The 14,743-nt window shown below is 37.2% G+C and overlaps 1 protein-coding gene and 1 long non-coding RNA gene across 2 annotated transcripts in view; both read right to left on the reverse strand.

The window, feature by feature from the left end:
• LOC112957051 (VPS10 domain-containing receptor SorCS1) overlaps positions 1–14,743 on the reverse strand; it is a 269,061-nt gene that overhangs the window by 109,699 nt on the left and 144,619 nt on the right. The window lies entirely within an intron of this gene.
• Positions 4,614–9,473, reverse strand: LOC112957052. The gene is made up of 2 exons (XR_003251149.1): positions 9,409–9,473; positions 4,614–5,992 (listed from the first exon to the last, which is right to left on the reverse strand). It is a non-coding gene; the product is annotated as an uncharacterized LOC112957052 (long non-coding RNA).

Here is a 14,743-nt window from a genome sequence, read left to right on the forward strand (position 1 = left end):
AATGTGCCATGCTTTTAAATAWTCCAACTAGCTCATTGTTTGAGCTTTTTTTAAGGACCCAGAATAAGAAGTGGAACGAAACAAGCCAAAGAAAGGAACTGCTTTGGTCATGACTTCCAGAAATAACCACTGCTGTAACACAGATTAATCTAACTTTTAAAGAACTGAGTAGTTGGAAGCAATACATTGTTGCAAGGGCAAATAAATTAGGGACAAAATTACCAAAAAGAAATAATTGAAGCATTCATTTGGATATAACAAAGAAAGCAGAAAATGAAGCATCTGCAAAGTTTAGCACGCTTTCCTCATGGATTAATATCAACCGCAGTAGAACTATGCTTCTGAGTAATGGAATCAAAATTGGCCCGCGTATGTGCTTTAAACAAATTAGATTAATATTAATACCTAAATGAAAACATGAAATGAGCTAGAGATGACATTTTTGAAGCTGTCTCTAATACCAATTAAAAGACAAGGTCAGTTTCTGAGTAATTTCACTAAGACAGCATTAAAATAATATACCAATAATTCAGCCAAGGCACAGGGAAGTGTTTTACTGCCAGAAGCTTTCACTTACTCAGAAAGTACAGTAATCTGTTGGGAAATAAAGGGTTTCAGTGACTGTGAAATTACAAACACTCTTCAAACCTTGGGGGAAAAAATAATGCCTCTGAATAATCATCTGGTTAAGAATAATCTCAAAAATAAGAAGAAATTACTGCAATAATATAAGAGAAAGTTCTGTGGTCAATTTATTTAGCAACAAAAAACTCAGTGTCTTATAAACAGAAAGGTTTATATTTGTAGAAAGATGCACAAGCCTTCTCATAAAATTAATCTGTATTTTTGAGGGTGGGGTCTCCACTAAAGGCACTGGCATTATCATTGAATTTATCTTCAAACTCAGTCCAGGGGCTATCTGAATGGTGCAGACTCTAGTAATACTTCCCCCAACAAACTATGGGAAAATCATACATGCTGAGATGATACCACTTTCTTCAAAACCTGCCTAATCTAAGGTAAGAGCTATGTGGTGGTGAAAGCTTGACATTCATCTTGTTTGCACACATGAGAGATTTAAGGTCTATTCAGTGATAAGGCAATCTCTTATCTGCAGAACACTAGGTTGTAAAGGGCCATCATTTAAGAGAGAAAAAATTATCACCTGTCAATATTTCTGAAAGCTGGATTATATAGTGCTCTTAATAGAAGAATAGTTGAGAATTACATTTCGCATCTTGAAGAAAGTGGTTTAAAATAAAAAGCAGATGAGGGACAGACAGGGAAAAAATCTACTTAATTGTTCTGTACTAGAGAAGAAGTCCTCTTCGGCCAAAAGGAGAAAGCTAGCGAATTTTTATTTATTTATTTATTTATTTTTTATTATCAGTGGGAATCATCTAAAGCTCTTCTTTCAAGATGGAAAAAGTGAATGTATCAGAAACGTAAAAATAATAAAATACTTTGCAACTCCCCCTTATCCAAGCTTCAGACAAGGACAGAAAGTCTTCAGAGAACCTTCTGATTGCCTCTTCAGTTACACAGAATAATATCATCAGTTTAGTTGAAGACCAAAGCACAAGCTATTTGTCTCAGTTTTACAGAACATGCCTTTAAATGTCTAAGCAAAGAGTGTGGAAAAGCCACTGAAACCCATTCCCATCACTGAACCCCCTTCACACACACAACCTAGGAAAACAAACAAACAAACAAACAACAACAACAATATATATATATATGTCTAAGGAACATCCCTTTGACAATGGAAAACACCAGGAGCTCTCTTCCCAAACATTTTATTACATTTCTAGAAACTAATGCAATTATCCCATATCCACTCTAGACGACCATGGTAGGGCATTGAAGACTACCTTGGTTGAACATACCTTTCTTCTGCTAAGTAATTTAAGAAAAATACAGCCTGATAGTTTTTTTTTTGAAAACTGTTTTATCCCTCTGTTGTTTGTCTCTTGCCCATTTTCAGTTGAACACAATAATCAGGGTCCTATTCAGATGCCTTTGAATAGAATTGTATTAAACATTTGTATACTTTATTTATTTTTACTAATAACTGTGACATTAAAAAAAAGTCATTTCTAATTCCTTCAAGTGAGTAAAGGTCATTGCTGCCCACTGCTGCCCACTTCCCCCATACTGAGTGAAAATAATTAGTGTTTTATAACAGAAGAAAAAAAAATTTCATTCACTCAGAACCTAAACATTTAAGATAAAGGAAATTTTTTTCACRTCTAGGAACTTTTCTATGGTTACAGCTACTGTTATTATTTTTGATGATAATCATACGCACCAGCCGACATTTCATGCCTCTCTTTCAAGTTTTAAGAAACTTTCATTAATATGTGGCTGTTATCTGAATGTCAGTGAATAACTACCGGTGAATTTCTCTACCCTGAAACAAAGCAAGCCCAAATCCATATTAAATCATTGATACTGTCAATGAACTACTGCTGCTATTATACATCTTCCCCCAGAYTGACTAATCCCAGTTCAATGTGGTTTCTCCACACTATCTGAATTTACATGCTACCAAAGCCACAGGTATTGAGTTGGGTCAATGCTGTATTGACTTGTGGCAAGCAAACATGAGGCAAAGGCACCAGTGCAGATATGGTGCAATTCTTTTCTCAGCCACTTCTCCTCCATATCAGCAGAGATGTTAAGAAAATCCTGATGGATGGAGCAAGAATGCAAAGGAGATGATTTTGCTAAAGGGAGAGCAGCAGGTTGCTCCTGTCACTGAACTTTAATTCCAAAAGCATCAAGTGGGATGGGGCCGACCCTATTTTTATAAAAAAACAAGAGAGGGCAGTGCACCCCTGCACAGTCCCGTTCATTATCTGCAGCTAATGTGTGYGGGAACATTCAAGGGGACAGTTTGCTCTGTGGCCCAGCTTTGGGAGAAGCCCCATTCTCAACACTTACTCATCTTGAACCAAACCTGAATAGATCTGGCCACCTCTTGCTCCATTAAAGGTGAAGGCCACGTCTTCACTTTCTTTGCGTGCTACTGAGTCACTGCTGTGGGCTGTACTGGGAGYAGGGAGAAGCATCGACCTTCATCTTCCAACAAGTTAGCTGCAGCTGCCAGGGGGAATTCTTAAAATATATCCCTTTGCTTTGAGGTAGCTTTTAATCAGTGGAGTTAAAAAAAACAAATGGTGAAGGAGGGRAGACCCTAAAGATTAGCATCACCTTTCTACTTTCTGCTTTTTAAACTGCACCTTCCACTTCCATTGCTCAAGAATTAAATAAAATGATTTTACTTTGAGCCAGTGTACCTTGTGTCTTAATGAGGTTTGTAAAAAACAAAACAAAACACACTCATTTGCACTACCAGGGGCAAGTTCCCATTTTTGGAACAAACTGAAATACCTTCTGTTTCCATTCCTTATAACTTAAAGGTCCAACTTTACCTAGTAAAGACTTTCCTCAGGTAATTTTTGCCAAGTTATCATATATAGGACTTAGGAAAAATGTCATCTGCCTTATTCATAGAAACATATTTTTATAAACAAGAAGAAACATTTTCTTGACTTACTTGAGTTTCCYTGTTTTCTTTATATATAAATACAGTCTCTCATATTCTTTCTCATCTCTGATCACACATAAAGAAACGGTTTTATTTTACAAAGTCCTTTAGAGGTTACCTCAACTGCCACATGCAGGTAGGCCAGATTTTAGTTTTGACTTTGCTGTTGGAAAACAGGCAGCATTTAGGAGTGCCAAACACATTCAAAAGCCTATCTCTAAAAAGGCTCCAAGACAGCCTTCAGGAAATCAGAGGAATGAACCCATATGTCTTAATAAAACCCTAAACTTTTATTTCAAAATACACCTTTCCTTGCACTCACAGGGACGACTTCTGTTGGACAGGACATAGCAGAGTACCTTTAGTACCTTAGGTGGGGTAAGAATATCAGGCTGTCACTCAATTAAGAAATGTCAAAACACATATTTGAGAGCCCAGATTGCCTCTCCTAAACTAGTTTTTTGAAGAAATTAAGCTGATTCCTACAGACCCCTGAAACACRAAGCTGTGCATGCACTGCGCAGAGCACAGCAGCAAACAACGCACCTCTTAAAAAGCCCAAATGAAACTTACGGAGGGCTCAAGCAGCGCTGAAGTGCTCTGCAAGTCTAAAAACGTGGGATGGTTTCACCTCCAGTGATCCTGTAGCCATGCTGAAAATAGAATTCAGCAGGCTTAGCTCTTAATCACACGATGTAAACATCAGCTCCAAGAGCAATCAGTTCAGAGGTAAGGAACACGGAAAGATTAAGCTTCTCATTTTTTTTCAGCCCTCCCTTAAATCAAATTCTAGATTCTTATCTCTTCATTCAGCAACCCATTTGTATCTAATTTAGTAGCCAGATATGGAATCAAATTTSCATATTTCTCTTTCACTATTATTACACAGTGTTTTTCTACTTTTACATATACTTAATAAAAAGTATCACTACTGAAAGCAGACTTAAAATCTATTCCTAAAACCTTAACTGTAGTAAAGTAGGAACTCGCAATCTGAAATAAAATATGAATTACAGCAATGATTGTATTTGATCATTATATTTTGAGAAGAAATAAACACAATTAAAAAAATCAGGAAATGGTATTTTAGGCACTCTAGTGCAAAACACTTTTTTTTTAATATGATTGGTTCCTTTGCAACAGATGTTCTACATTGTACCGAACAAGAAAATTTTCATTTTTGTAAGATGAGACAGTCTTATTGAATCTTGCTCAGAGGAGAAAAGAAAACAGCTTTGTAGAGATCTGGAATGAGTTCTGTCCATACATATTGCCTGTACCTTGTTCTGTTGCTCAGTAAGGCAATTCCTTTCATTAAAGTATCTCCTGAGATTAATTAATCTTCACACCAACATTGTGACAGAGAAGGGAAGTGCGTATATTAAGAGAGAAAATTACTTGGACTAACTCCTATAATCAATCAATGGCAAAACAAGAAAGAAGTTACTTGTACTGCAAGTGTATCACAATAATATCTTCCAACCCCAAAGACTGAGCCTAAGGGTTGTTATTCTTACAAAGCAAAAGGGGCTTCTTGGCCTAAAGTACAGTAACCTAAGCAGAACTACAAAAGGGACAGGAAAAAGGACACCAAGAGAGCAGTTTTTCCCTACAGGGTGAATTAGCAATAGACTAATGAGACACATGTCCTTCCTTCCTATTTTTTGTGCGATCCCCTAAGCTGTATCTGAATTTCAAATGAACTTCATCCTCAAAGGCATCGAAAACAGCAGCACTGACGACAGATGCACCCCAAGCTGTAAAGTCTGTAGACCAGAGTTCACTGCACACAGGTACTGTTGAGGTTAAACAGGAAYAGCTCAGGCCAGGAAAAATCTGTAATATGTTGTGAAGATGAATGAATGAGCCGTTGGCCAGGCAGCTGTTCAATAGTTTTCAATCCTTTCTACAGGGAAATGGGAATTTACATAGCTTGAATGACTCATTTCAGATGTCTCTAGTCTATTTATATTTATTGAGTCCCATAAACACTCAAATCTTTCCATGAATCTTTTATCAACCCCACAGGAAGACTAGTCCAAAGTGAATAAAGTTCATTATAAAGGAAGCTTCTGAAGATATTTAGACACGCTTGTTTACCATTTGATGGCTAGTCTTTGATTTCCACTGGTTACACCTCTTTCCCACCACCTCCTCCATAAGGACAGAAGAAAGCTCTCTTCTTGGGACAGAAGATAACTCTCAGAGAGTTCACTGTCCTTAGTTCGTCTGTCTCAAGTCCCTATAGAGAATGCCCTATGAGAATGTGGGTGCTATTGTGAAGATTCAGATTTGCCTAAATATACCAGTCCCATTTGGTGGTATCTCAATCTTGGACTCAATCTCAACTTCTTTCTGTGATTCACCAAAACTAAGAGATGATCWAAGGTCTTCAGTAGTTCCTGTTCAGATATCAGTTACTTTCTGCAGTGCCAGCAATTCCTAAAAAAAAAAAAAAGTCATTTTGTTTCACAAAATGGGAAAGGTTAAAAACTGACAAAATCATTCACATCCATCCAGAGTAGAAGTGTGTGTCGCTTTCAGTCTTTCCTAAAACTTGTTTCTTTTTGAATTAGCCACTTATTATTATGTTGTCTCAGGGCAAGGCCTAAATAGGATTCTTTGCAAAGGAAATGCAAAGACTTTTGCATTTTGCAAGGTCCTTTTGGCCTTTCAAATGCCAAAACAAACTGTTCACAGCAAGTTTAACCATTAAGTGTGTACCATATCACTGCTAACTCCTATCTAGCCAGTCAAGGGGGAGAAGGTAACATTAGCATGTTTGAAAAAAGCAGCTAAAATGTACAAAATACCTCAACTTTCTAGACATACAGGTTCCAAGGTATATATGCACAATGTCAAAAAAATATTATTTGGTTTAGCAAACTGCATAAGCACATGATACTAGAAGAAAAAAGTATCTGATATGAACTGGCATACAAACTTCTTCCTGCTTGACTCCCCAGTCAACGTTTCATTTTCTCTTTTGTAGGATCAGCAATTGAATGTGTTTCAGYCTTAGTAAACCTCCTGAAAAGAACCACGAAGCACCAGTGAAGTGGCACTGGATCTACAATTCAACAGAATGAGCCAGGGCCTCATATGCTAAACTTAGAAGAAAGCAGGGGGTTAACTGCCAAGAGTTAATCTTAAAGTTTGGATCTGAACAGCAGCTAGATTGCAGGACTGAATAACAGAAAACAAAAGAACACTTTTAAAGAGATGTTAGAGAGTTCAGCAACTTGAAAATGTGAGAGGAAAAACTCTTGGAGGGCTGGAGCTAGTGGGAGCAAGAATGAGGCTGCACAGGGTTGCCTTCAAGAAGCAGAGGGTTCTTTTCCTAAACTTTGAGATAAACAGACAGTAGTTATCTCAAATTAATGACCTTCATTTTCCAGGCATATAATAGAGGTAAAGACCACTAACTCAGCAAAGGGAGAAGAACTTCCAGCCTAGCTCAGCATGAGCAGCAAGACTTCCAAAAGTTGGACAGCACAGCTGTAGCAGCAACAACAGTACTTGTTTTTTTAAGAGTCATTTTAAAGAATAGTCTATGACATTCAAAAGTCGGTTCYACTGGATCACCTTCTTCAAGAGTACCAGGAGTACACTACCAAAAAAGAGCTCCAAGACAGTAAATTTCATCAGCTACCCAGGGACTTTCAAACAASAAATTGACCTTGGAATATACAGAAAAACTCTGCAAGTAGTCTGAGTTCTACTGTAAGACAAAGGCTCTGCTTGAAGAAACTTGATCAGTGAAAAAACAGATGTAAACACATTAAATATAAAAGCTTATTCTTTCACATACTAGAATTCATTCACATAACACATGAAGAACACATGGAATAACCTTAATGTACTGAAATCTGTTGAGACACCCAGCTTTTGCTGCAGGGAGAAAGAAGTGGGAAAAAGGAAGTAAAAGCGGACAATAACACCATCCCACTGGAATAAGGACAGACTGCTAAGGAAATGGAACACTCTTAATCCCTTTAAATAAAAGGGATGCCCTACTTCTGGTCCTCCTTAAAATGACAGCCACAAAGTGGGGTGGAGATGAGGGTGYTACACTCGAATGCCACCACGGGATGTCAACATACGGCCCCTTGTTCTGTAAAAGCTGTAGCCTTCATCGCCTCACACTCTTGGGGAGTGAGACCCGCTGTGTCTCTCGAGTTGTATCAACACATACAAAGATAATTAAAGACTTGTTTCAGCTTTTTCTAGCCTTATCCTTCCTCAGTCTCTCACATGCAATGCCCTTAACTCTGGAGTCTCTTTCCTTGTCAGAGATAATCCAGAAAAGTGAGAGAAAAGACAGGAACAGTGACCAGATGCRGCCATGAATTTTAAAACATGCTAACGCAGAAAATAATTTTAAACAGCAGCATAGTTCTGTTGATCATCTCTGCAATGTCCCAGTTATGCCGAGCTTGGGCAGATGGACAATTCATGAAACATTTTGTTTCACAGCCAACTGTTTCATGCCGTGCCACTTGCCTCAGGCCAGCCTTGGCACCTGCGTGGCACTCTGCTACTTTATAGTTCAGAGACTCTTCCTCTTGCTAGCGCTTCCTACCATATCAAAAGTGAGGGAAAAAAAAAGGAAGAACAGACATGGCATAATAATCTGCACCTCAGACTGGAGAGTAATCAAACTAATAGTTATTTCCTGTGGTTATTATCTGCTCAACTCCATCTTTCTGTAGAAAGCCATCATTCCTCCACTCTTTGGAAACTCACTTATCTTAGTTCACCTAAAATTCACCAGCAGCAACTTTTCAATAAATACAGTTGATTTTATCCAAAGCACATGAACCAGCCCATCAGTTTTCAGGTGGAGGCACCAGCATCCAGAAAGAAAAGAGATAACGAACATCTAGAATCTATCTTCAAATAGTTGCTGCTCCAAAGGTAAGAGCTTCTGAGAAAACATCTTTTTCCCCTTCATGTGTTTTACCCAATATCCCCAGAAAAATTCTTGGGAATGACTTAATTGCTACTGGTGGTATGATACCCATCTGAGGCACATATCACCTGCTTTTATGTTTCTTAACAGAAGAATATATTAATAGTTACTAATTCTTTCATAAAAATCAACAATGCAGGTTTCTTTTTCCCTGAAATTTTAGGAAAATTATAGTTTCAAAAGAAAACGAAACCTTAAGTACTGTCAAAATGCAGCAAAAATTACTAAATATTCTTTAAAAATACTATTTTTCATCTAGTACATGATTTTTTTCTATTTATTTTACTGCTGCATTTTATAGGGACTTGGACAATATTTGCAGACTTAACCACCTAAAAGTCATGAATYTGGCTCCAAACAATCATTAACAAAAACCAGATGTCAATTAGGTCTTTTGTTGACCTTTTTGCACTTTCTTTGGTAGGGAAGAAGGTTCATTAGGTAATATACACATTATGCAATAACACTTTTCTATGCAGTGCTGAAATCTAGAAACTATTTTAACAAAAATTTACGATCTTTCCAATTTATACTGATTTCATCTACTGACAATTTAAGACTTTATCATAAGACTCCTGCCAAAACTATGAGAATTGGGACTGTGATTTTTGCAAAGAGCATTACCTCATTTCTCTTGGGAGCTGGCTACACAGTCTAATAGTTCTCACTGACRTTTTCTAGATTTAAATGGAATTACATTCAAGTAATTACCTTTCCACAGATATCTAAACAACAGGTGATAATGGTAGTCAAACACACATTTTTCTGTGTAAAGTAAATTTTGGAATGGCACTCAAGTCTGCTACCTTCAACCTGATTTTTCAACCACTTCCAGGAAAAAAGTGTAGGGCCAGGAATTTTGCAACGATGAAAAAAAGTCTCTTACATCAGATTGTTGATCGAGATACATTTTCCTACTCCACAATGGTCATCAAAGCAAGATAAGGACAAATAATAAATATAAATAGTGAGTTCACTGGCGGCTGTGAGTGCAAGTAAAGGGTGAAAGTATTGACTAGAAAGTGCCCATTGGGCCTAACAAGAGAAAAGAGCTTCCAGGCTACCTCTGCTCCCTTGCTCATCTCTTCCTGGTACCAAGCTCAGCTGTCAGTGGTAAGAGGGTGAGAATAAAAAGAGGAGGAACATCTCCTGAGCTCCACAGTTGTGTAAAGTTGTAYGATTACTAAGTGATCAGTAATCACCCACAACTCCAACAAACTAATTCACTACACCAGATCAAGAAGAGTTTGTTCTTTTTGTTCTCAAATGTCAATATGAAGAGGCATACTGTTCTGTCCTACCAACTACCACACATTGACCTTAGAGTGTCCAGCTCTTCACAAAAATGTCTTTATCCAGGAGGAGTGCTCAGAGAGCTGTAAATTTYTTCCTCATATCAGTGATTGCCTCTTTCCAAACAATTCAGCTGATAAGAGATTTTCTCTAACATTTAATTCCAGAGGCTAGCAGCATCTCTACTTAGCTTTGCTGAAGCTCYGGCATTTTTTAATTTTGATTTCTTATACGGCAATTCTAAAATACTATTTAAATCTTCTCCTTATCTAAATTCTAAGTTTTCTTTCTGACCAAAGCTAAATCTCAGTTCCACAAATTATGTGTATCAGCTAACTCTGATGTACATTTATCTGATTTGCATCTCTCCAAAGCATCTTCTGTATGAATGTATCTATAATTGCTTCAAATTATGTTTCATGTTGCATGGACAATGGGGAATAAGATGCTTACAAGTTGCTGGGCCTTTTTTTAATGAATTTTGTTATAACAGTTGAATTATTATGTKAACTCTCTATGTAACATTCCTATCTGCTGTTTCATACTGTATGCCGTATGCTAACCCAGTTAGCAAATGTTTTAGATTTCTCTACGCTTCCATTATGCTCCAGTTACCATAATACTGGGTCTCTGGAAGGAGACAATCTCAGACCACTTGTGRTATCCAGCATATTTAACATAAGCATCCAGGCACTTTTGCTCAACTGACAGCCTCGGTAGAGCTGTTTTTCCACAAAGATGACTTTTGGAGCCAATTAAGACATATGTAATAGAAAGCTGTTTTGAGTAATACCAAGATGCTGAAAGAGCTTAAGGGATAAAAGATTCATAAGAAAATATTGTCCCATGCCTCATTTCACTCCTTGCACATATCATCTCATGTCCACGACTGATAACASTGTAGAGAAAATAGCTAACCTTGTATTACTCCTTCCAGACCTGATGACACTTCTCTTCCTCAGCTATCTTTTCTTTCCATGCAATTTAGCTATTTCTAAATGAAGTCATTTCCTCACAGCATTTAAAATATAAGCAAGGAAATGATGTATCATTCTGCTGGGATTTTGTTAGCACCTCTTCTTTAATCTATGTGCCTGTCTGCATTTACAACACCCAAAGCAGAGGGTCAGTATCTTTGGTTCATCCTCAAACACTATCATGACAGGTGTGATCAATTATTCCAATACAGACAGACAACCTATTTCTAAAAAATAGGTTTTGTCTCATCTGATACAAAAGTCTACTTAAGTTAATGGAACACGATTAGAAGTTAATGACATGATTGGAAGCCAACTCTACTTTTTTTTTTTGTCTTTATCTCCCAGCACATAGTTTCGTTARTGAGAAGAGTAGGGKTTTTTTTGTTTGTTTGTTTTTAAAAGCACTAATTTTGCAGAATAACAGCAACAAGTTGCAAATATTAATATCATCTCTAACAAATCTCCTTGAAGACTTAATGTCACCTGTCTCAGCCTCCAGCAACATTCTGTGAAATCCTGATGAGAAATACACCAGTTTCCACCCCTGGCTCTTTAACCATGTGTCTCAAGTTTTTAAGTAGTGACAGAGTTTCGCAATTTGTGAAGAGATTTTCTTGCACAAAAGGCATTATAGCTAATTAGCCCTCTATAAAAGCTCTAGTGGTGCTGAATTTTCCTATGAATAGTGCCATAGCTGATTTTATCTTTTCATGAAATACATGCCATATGAAGAGGAGACTGATTAAAAAAGAAAGCTATTTGTTTTTGTTTTATTGTGGGTTTTTTTTTTTTTTTTTTGGTGGTGGTGCAGGGGTTAAGGAATAAAATACAGTGAGTAAAGTGATGTACCTAGCCATACAGCTGATTTTGCTAATGCAAAATCCTACTCATTGACAGAGAGGCTGACAAAACCATGCATGCAACTGATACTGCAACTGTGAAGAAAAAGCAATTATGCTCAGTAGCAGTTTCAAACTTGATAGCCTGAAGAGGGCACTAAATTTTGTGATAATCCTCTCTTAGTGACTTGATGCCATTCTGGAATCAAGCCCCTCAAACATATTCTGCTCTTGCTTTCACATTTGGCAAAGTTCTTTGTGAGCTTGGATTCTCCTTCTGTAACATACTTCTTGTCAGGGATTCAAGGGTCCTCTCACCAATCTCCAATTAATATCTGAAAGGCTGAGGCACTAATGACTTCAAGCACTGCTATTACTCATGGGATGACAAAGGAAACTTAAGACTCAGCCGGTAATGTTTTAATGGGTTCAAAGAGCTAGAGACGTTAAACCATGTGACAGCTCACTCCTAATTTTGGATAGCATAGAAGTAATTTAACTGCACGTACAAACTGAGTTCAAAGATGGAGATGCATTTTTGTTATCAGAAGCCAATGATCATATAGGTTTCAGCAGCACAAATAATTCATACAACAATGACTGTTGACTGCCAATGACTGCTAATGAGGGCTCAATCAATAACGTTTATAATGACACCATTCAGGCTACTCTATGGCTGCTTTGGGTGATAGGAAAAAACAGTCGCAAGTGATGATGTCACCAGATACTGCAAATTTCAGAATTACCCGTTTCTTGTCATCCTGACTCCTACTAAATGTCAAATATATATTTCTCAATTGTCTTTGTTTTGTCAAATCTCAATTTGATGATGGTTAGATGCTTACAGTTATTATGCAGCAGAACTCTGGGTTGCTTATTAATCATTTGCTATTTCTATGTTTAATGGATACTAGGTGAGAGCAGAACTACTATTTCTTACTATACCTTGGAGTCACACATTCCCCGAGTTTCCTTGCGCTGCCTCCTGGAGATGAGATTACACTCCAAATTCAGGTATGTGTTAATGCCCAAGTCTTTCAGTTGCTCATTGACGCAGATAAGGTAGAGTGGATACTCCTAGCACCAGTTCTACATTTGCACTCCATAGGTAAGGTAGATTTTTCTTAAGTTTTAGCTGGTCATTTTTAAGCAATTCACCAGCGCAAAGGAGAAAAAAAAAAAAAAGAAAAAACATACTATCAATGCTGTTACGTGAGGCAGTAGCACAATACAGTGCAGCTGATTTCTTCCGTGCAAGAACTTYTGTGCACAAGTTAAAAAAAGATGCTCCTCCGTATCATTCTAGACGGCAGTACATTCTATCAGTAAACAAAACCAAAAGATGCAATAAGCCAGTGATGGAAAAATCATGTTCCAGACACTTTGCAGAGAGATCAAATGAGCACAGGAAAAAGCAGCGAGCTGAGGGAATAAAATCTGATTTCTTCASTACAGAAAGGGCTAGGTGAGTCATAGACCAGAGAGGACTGTTTTAAAGTGGCATTTTAGAAGGCTGGGACTTAGTTATAATAAAGGTGCCAAGCTACAAGTAGCAAAGAGTCTTTCACAATGATATGTACGAAGGAGGCCTCAAAAGAAGTCAAAACTGTAGCTATCTCTCTAAACCAATTCCTCCAAGGCAACGTATCCTCTGTTTATTCTTTTATTTGCCCACGCATACACATTTTTCCCACTTTCACCGAGGAGTACACTTCATCAAATTTATCATAGGGCAAAAGCGAGCATAAGGAGAGATACAGTGAAGTTGTTAATGTGCTAGAAATCAAAAGCTCGGTGTGCTTTCTGGTAACTTGCTCACAGAGCCATAACCTTATGTATAAAATGACTGAAGGACTTGCACAGTAGGATGGAGACAGAGCCAGGCACAAAACTCAACAGTATCGACTCCTTGGCAACCAACTCTGACCATGACCCACGTTCATAAACAGGTTACCAAGCCCAGCAGTTACAGATTAAGAGACCATTCAAATAAATTTTTCCTTCCCAAGTTGATGTGCTAACCCTGCTAAAGGAATGCCTGGGAAGTGAATAAAACCAAAGCAACCAGATAGACGGAGTTCATGCTGAATTTTCTGCTTTCCCTAGTCTAATACTTCTCAGGGCTGGAGAAGGAGCTTGAAGAAGAAAAAAAAATGTCTTAAAAGAAAGAAACACTGCTATACCCTGAACATCTAGATCCTCAAGAAAGAAATCATAGACTTACATTGTCATGTCAGTAAGCTAAAAAGTGTTCATGGTGATTACAGTGGATTACTTCAGACAATGCTTGATCACTTTTGGTTAATCACATCATCAAAAGAGTTATGATTTTGTAATAATTAAATCTGTTGAAGATAATCTTTTCCATATAATTGCTTAATCTAGAATCTCCAACAAGCCATTTGCCATCCTCAACAGCTGAACTATCATTATAAAAAACCGGAATTCACTGAATTAGAGCTAGGAACATTACCAAAAGCAAATTTTGCTAGGAYTTTTTATTGAATAATTTATTTTTATTGAATAATTTGAAAAGTACTTTCTTAACTAGCTCTCATGACAATACTATATTATACTTGATTCATTAAAAAAGAATTATTAGAAAATTTTCCCGTTTCTCCAAATTTGAATACATAATGATGTGCTCAATTTTAAAATCAGGAAATCATTAATACTTCGACAACTAAACAGTGAAGTTTACATTATTTTTAGGATATAATTGGTAAATTTACATCACTCAACAATGATAATTATGTCTATCTACTAGTGATCTCTATGGGGCCAATGCCTTCAAAGAAAATATGATTACTCCATGTGTACTCTGTGAGCAATGCAAGGCAGGTTACTCACTTTCACTTTTAATTATGGAGAGATAAAGCACAAAGCAATTAAATAGCAATTAATGCATTAAAAGACTCAAGAATGCCTATACAAGCTCCAAGTGCCAAAACTCAAATTCATCTGTGCAGAGTCTTTGCTATAAAAGAATCCTTCTTTCTATTACATACTTATGGTCTAAGTGTCTTCTTTTGGGGACAATCAACCTTTATAGCTGCTGTCAACAATAAAAAAAAAAAAAAAAAGTGTTGCTGACAAATAGAATCTTGTG

This window comes from Nothoprocta perdicaria, unplaced genomic scaffold, assembly GCF_003342845.1.
Source record: "Nothoprocta perdicaria isolate Ctin4 unplaced genomic scaffold, notPer1 scaffold_7, whole genome shotgun sequence".
NCBI classification, from domain to species: domain Eukaryota; kingdom Metazoa; phylum Chordata; class Aves; order Tinamiformes; family Tinamidae; genus Nothoprocta; species Nothoprocta perdicaria.